We start from the raw sequence: 6,704 nt of genomic DNA, 5'->3' as shown, positions 1-6,704 counted from the left end.
TCTGTGAAATGGAGTTGAACCGTATGTACATTTTTCCAGATACTTGTCTGTAAAATCTTTGCCTGCATACACAAGCAAGAGCTCACCCACCCAAACCTGACAGTCATCTCTCTGACCATGTAAAGTGCATACTGTGCTTTTGGAGAATTTTGCGTGTATACATCTAGTTGTGTGTTCAGAAATGGTGTAAGTGGGTCTCAGATTCTACTTGCTTATTTCAGATAGCAGGGAACAAGTCATCACACAAAAGATTATATATATTTTCTCTCAGAAATACAGATGAATACATTATTTTTGCATGCATGGCTATAAGGATATGACAGAACTCTTGTCCTCTTATCACTGCCAAACTGTTTCTGTTTTCTCTAGAATGCCATGGCAGGTCTCAAGTATAAATGGGACTTGTCTCTCCACTCCCTTTTCAGTGTGTGCATCTGACATAGGAAATTATGCATTAATTGTTGCTCTTACTTTTACTCATTAATGTTACTCATTACTTTTGTAAATGCAGACCGTGAGCTGCTGGCTTGCCTAGTTGTAAGTTGAATTATGCCTGAATTCTGCGCACAGTCAGGAAATAATAAATGAAGACAGCACAAACACAACCAGAAATACGTTTTGTCATTTTCTGAAACTTTTGGGTTTTGGTGGGTTTTTTTAAAGAGCAGGAGGAAAGATTGTGATAGTGTAGGAAGACTGTGAGAAAAAAGAAAACAAAAAGTGAATGAAGTGTAAAATATGACTCTAATGAAAAATTGCTTTCTTTAGATGTGCATTTGCTTTGAAATCTATGCTGGGTCTCCTAGTACCTGCTGAGCTTAGCTTTAAGCCCTGAAGCTATGATTTAAAATAATATATATTTGCTCTTTCATCTCTGTATTCTATTGTATCAATTTCCATGAAAACACCTGGAAGGATTCTTAGAGCTCATCATGAACTCTGACTCTAGAGATTTTCATCTTTAGTTCCTGCTGTGAACTGATACTACACATGCCATGATCTGTCTGTGGTTTCTTTCTAATCTTTGGTATAAAATGTAACATATATCACAGGAACCAGCACAAATACATTCACCTGGCTAGCAGCCTTCTACAAATTTGTTTCTTTTTGAGATTGCAATCTGAGCTCATTTTTACTTAGAAAACTGATATACAATGCTGATCTCAAAAAACATGGAATTTCTAAACCCAGAAAGTTTAGGCATGTTAATCCATTCAAAGTTTGAGTACCTAATTTCCAAAAGCATTTAAGGCTTTAAGGTATCTTTTATTTTTATTTCTGCTTTCCCTTATTTTTCTAATGGCTATCAGGGGGCCTTTGCTCTCCATGCCAGTGACAAGGACCTCAGACCTCTCTTTATCAGATGCTCATATTTTTCCACTGCAAGGTCTTCATTGACTTAAAACCCACAAAACCTTCAGAGACTGTTTTGTAAGCAAAGGAATATTGATTTCACTCTGAATTATATTAGTCACTAATCTCCTACTGTTAATAGAGGGGCAAAGAAAAAAGCATCCTTTTCATAATATTATGGGTTACATTATGATGATTTTGTCAAAGATCCTTAGTAAAATATGTCTGGTTATAATCCTCAGATGATATATAATAATATTAACAGGCAAATGTTTGCAATATAACCCCATAGTTTCAGAAAGGTGCTTAAATGTCACTTCTTTTCCAGAAATCATTGAGAAATAGAAAAATTATGCAACATTTCAAATTCATGAACTGATTCACTGCCAAAAATTGAACAGACAGTCTTTAAGATTTAAGTGAGGAGGACTTTTTTACACAATTGTTATTAATTTTTTCCAGTTCTTCAGAATTTTTTAAAAATGACTAAAACAAAAACAGAATAATCCAAATTCAAACTAAGCTTTAAAAGGGTGGCATTATCAGGGAGAGTGGTACCGTCAGCCATTTCAAATTCGTGAACTGATTCACTGCCAAAAATTGAACAGACAGTCTTTAAGATTTAAGTGAGGAGGACTTTTTTACACAATTGTTATTAATTTTTTCCAGTTCTTCAGAATTTTTTAAAAATGACTAAAACAAAAACAGAATAATCCAAATTCAAACTAAGCTTTAGGGTGGCATTATCAGGGAGAGTGATACCATCAGCCGTATGAGTCAGTCAGCTACCAAAATAAATTCATGCTGCTAATTTTGCAGAGTGAGGGTTGTCCTTTGAACACAAAAGGTGCCCTGGCTTTGTGAAGTTTAGGCTTTTGACTTCAGTCTTTTTTGTAAGATGTTTTGATGAGATGGGTGCTGAGATATGCAGGAAGAATCTGTAGGACTTTTGAACAATGTTGTGCTCATCAGTGTTTCTCTGTGCACGAAGATAAGGCCCCTTGGCATTTCCTTCCTTAGGCTGCATTAGGAAGGGGTGTCACCAACAGGTCAGGGGAGGTGAGCCTTTCCCTCTGCTCAGCGCTGGTGAGACTCATCTGGAGTGCTGGGCCCAGTCCTGGGCTCCCCAGTTCAGGAGAGAAAGGGGCATGCTGGAGAGAGGGCCACAAAGATGATGAAGGGACTGGAGCATCTCTCGTGTGAGCAGAGGCTGAGAGAGCTGAGACAGGTCAGCCTGGAGAAGAGAAGGCTCTGGGGCATCTCATCAATGCCTGTAAATAAACACCTGAAGGGAGGATGTAAAAATAATGGAGCCAGGCTCTTTTCAGTGGTGCCCAGTGACAGGACCAGAGGCAGTGGGCACAAACAAACTCAGGAGGTTCCCTCTGAACATCAGGAAACACTTCTTCATTGTGAGGGTGATGGAGCACTGGCATAGGGTGCCAAGTCTCCATCATTGGAAGCTGTCTGGACATGGTCGTGGGCAACTGGCTGTAGGTGGCCCTGCTTGAGCAAGAGGATTGGGTTCCCTCTGAACATCAGGAAACACTTCTTCATTGTGAGGGTGATGGAGCACTGGCATAGGTTGCCAAGTCTCCATCATTGGAAGCTGTCTGGACATGGTCTTGGGCAACTGGCTGTAGGTGGCCCTGCTTGAGCAAGAGGATTGGGCCAGATGACCTCCAAAGGTCCCTTCCAACCTCATCCATTCTGTGATTCTACGTTCCACCTCCAAAATTTGAACTGGAAATGGCAGTGAGATCTGAGAAGGAAGGACTGTGGCAGAGAATCAAGAAGGCATTCAGACTCTGCACTGCAAGGCAAGGGCAGGGGTGGCCTTGCCTCCTTCCCAGGTGGCAGCTGCTGCCTCTTGCTGTCACAAACCCAGCAAGCTCCCACTATCACCCATTTTCTGCCCCAAAAAGCCTCATCTAAGCAATGCTGCTCCTCAAAGCTTCTCAGCTTTCAAAAATATAAAAGGCCCCTGGGTATAATTTAATGATGTAATCAGTTCCTTTATAACTGGCTTCAAAAAGACACTACGATTAGACATCTTCTAGGGGATAGAGCCTGTCCTTCCCAACTAGCTGTTTCCATGGCTGAGCAGCAGGGTAAGGCAGGAAAAGACCCTGAAGGTCTTCTCTGTTCCTAGATCTGCCAAATATAAAGGTCTGGGCCCTATATGGGCAGCCACTGCTGGCTTCATCTTTGACTCACAGGAGAAGCTGGCTGTGGGATTTCTCTCAGAGGGCAACAAGCCAGGGTCTAGCTCTTAAATCTGGTGCTGTAGGAGATTGGTGCCTGCTCATGCCACTCCGTTGGAGGCACCAAAAGTGAGTATGTGTGCCAGCACCGCAATGGTTTGTGAACTACCAGTGTGACCTGGTTTTTTGGTGGCAATTTTTCTATATACTTTCCTAAAAACATGTTATTTTATAAGGTAAATGTGGCAAAATTGAGGTTGAATTTCTTTTATGGTTCTTTAAATTAATATGGTACATCAGTCCCAACAAAACGCTGCGTGAGTTGGTTACTTAGGACCTTTTTCAGAATTTTTGCTTTAATCCTGGCAAAACCTTAGCCTGGCTTTTATATAGCCTCAAATACCTCAATCAAAACAGAGCGTAGCAACATTATGGCTATCGCCAGAATTTGAGGAGTGGGATTTGCTAAGCAGTTTAGTGATAGGAGTCCCATTAAGCCACTTGTCACCACTCCCATAGCCACAAATCCTCAGGTCTGCTTGTAGAACTAGTGAGTCTCCAGCGAGTTTTGGGGTACTGCAAAGGTTATTGTGGTATTACTTTACACAATAATTAAATGCAAAATGAAGAGGAGAAACCAGCCGGTGTTTAATAACAGTGAATGTTCAGACAATTGGGAGAGGTGGCAGTCTCCTCTTTCTATCACAGATTCTTTGTTAGCAATCCAGGTTCCCTATAACTGCGTATATGAAATGAAAACAGTGCTGTCAAACAGGTAAATGCTTTTTACAGTCTCTATCCTAAAGAAAAGAAGACACAAAAAACCTCAGCCCTTTCAAATTATTTGCAGGGCACTGGAAGAACATTGGCAATCAAATAATCTCAGTGTCTTTAGCTGCACTTTCTGCCATCTGGAGACAGATTTCCTGGAAAGAGTAAAAAGCGCAAAAATACGCTGTCATTGTGTAACTGGAACAATTTAGCGTCTTTGCATATGTAGGGAGAAATAGCAGGTTAAATAGCACAGCAAATGCTCATTTTTAGAACAGTTGAGTCAAGCTATGTAATGATACAACCTCTACTCACAGATTTTAATGTTGGGGATCTCTCAGCCCTGGCTATTCCTGCAAATGACTGTTAGCAGCTGTAGCAAACTACTAAATTCTGGGAACTGCAAGTTACTATTTGGTGTCATGAAGCCTGAGCAGCTGCAGAAAATTACTTAGCCTGGAAGTGAAATGTTAGATTGTGTTAGAATTTTACTTTTTGCTGTTGTGGTCCTGGAAGCCTCCTGGTGCCGTCCTGAGAAGGCATCTTGAGACCCACCTCCACCAGAACATTGCTCGCTAAAGGTAAAAACCATTTGTAAGGTTTTTTTGGATGTTATGACCTTGAATGCTTATTAATGGCAGATGCAACAGTTATCTGTGACATGGCATATTTTCCGGATTTATCTTGGGTCTTTGCAGTGACGTTCCTGGAAAGCCTTTTTTTAAAAAAAAAATAAAAATAATTAAAATATGAAGTTAACCACTGGGGAAATAGTGAATTTCTTTCAAAATCTTCAGCTCTGTTTATCATTTGGGAAAATATGCTTTAACTGAAACACATGGAATGCTTTAATCGGACAATGCAAGTTACTGGCCTCAAAGACTGGATGAAATTTGCCGGTGAAAGGGCGGACGAGATGACCCGCTGGTTCTTCCAGGCTTCCCATTCTGTTAATTTGCTAATCACATCTGTGGGATTAGAAGTGTCTTTAGAGAGTTATGATGTCCAGACTATTTGTCGTGCTAGTTTAGTAACATCCCAGACTGGGGAAAAAAGAAATCCAGCTCACTTGATGTCCTCCAAGCACAGGAATTGTCTGACATCTCTTGGATTAGTTCAGCCCATGTAGCGATTAAAAGAACTTATGTGAAGCTCAAACAAAGTTGTTTTTCCTTCAGTCTAGCAACTAGCAATCACACTAGTGGGCCTAATTCTCTGCTGTGTTGTGCTGTAACCCTGCTGGTTTCAACAGAGTCATGCTGGTGTCGAAATGATTTAAAGGACCAGTGAGTGAAAGATAGCAGCTGAAACAGATAGACTACAAAAAAAAATCTGGAAAGTTGATTGGCAGCTTTTTCTTTTTTAAAAAAAAAAATTATTTTAATTTATTTTAAAATTTCTTATTCAGGACATAGATGCTCATATGTGGGAATTGCCATAAAAGTTACAGAAACTAAAGCCTGGAGTTTTTTTTTTTTTTCTTGGGCATCTGTTAATCTTTCCTTCACATTATGATTGTTCCTTCCTCTCAGAGTATTCTTTGGTGCTTGGTTCAGTACAAGGAGGCTCCTGCCACTTCCTTCGAGTGACGTGAACTTGTCTTGACGCTGAAAATGAGCAAAGAGAATACTTTCCCTACTTTTATTCTGCTTTGTATTGACTTCTCTGATTTGAATGCTTTTCCACATATTGTTTTTCGTCGTCTCACACCCTAACAAGATATTATCATATACGATAGCACAATCTGTTATGAAATACTTAGGGCTTGCCAGCAGTTTTTATTTGACACTTTAATAATGATCTTTAGGAGAGTAGTGGGAATTGCAAAGAACAAAGAACCTCCAGATGTTCTAAAACATAGGATTTCCAGAATATTTCTCTACTTGAGAGATTTCTAATTTTCGTTTGGAACAACACAGTCCTGCATTACCCTTGCCTGAATTAAAATGAATACGATTTCATTTACAGATTGTCTCTTAGATTAACCCTGTACCTTGGATGTGTCTGGTTTATTATTGAAAGTGCACTCTTTGCTACTTCTCCTATTCTCTGTGGTTCTGTAAACCTACTTTAATAAAAATGTTCAGTATCTGAACTTAATTCTTTTTGCAGCTAACCTTCTCAGACAAGGAAAAAAAATGTCAAGAAACTAACTATAAGGTTTTGGCGTATGTCTTCTGGATGGCAAGCTAGCTCTCAGCTTCATAATTTTTGTGTTATTTGAATTGTGCAGTACAGAGTCACATGCTTTAAGCTAATTGCTCCCATGCATGACTAGTAGGAAATAGAAAAGTGAAGTTCCTGTGGTGAGTTTTTTTGATTTTTCTGGGGGCTGAGCTGAGCCTGAAATAGAAAAATTCCTTCACTACTCTGGTT

This window comes from Calidris pugnax, unplaced genomic scaffold (assembly GCF_001431845.1).
Source record: "Calidris pugnax isolate Ruff unplaced genomic scaffold, ASM143184v1 scaffold31, whole genome shotgun sequence".
NCBI lineage: Eukaryota > Metazoa > Chordata > Aves > Charadriiformes > Scolopacidae > Calidris > Calidris pugnax.
This window is presented reverse-complemented; position numbering follows the sequence as displayed.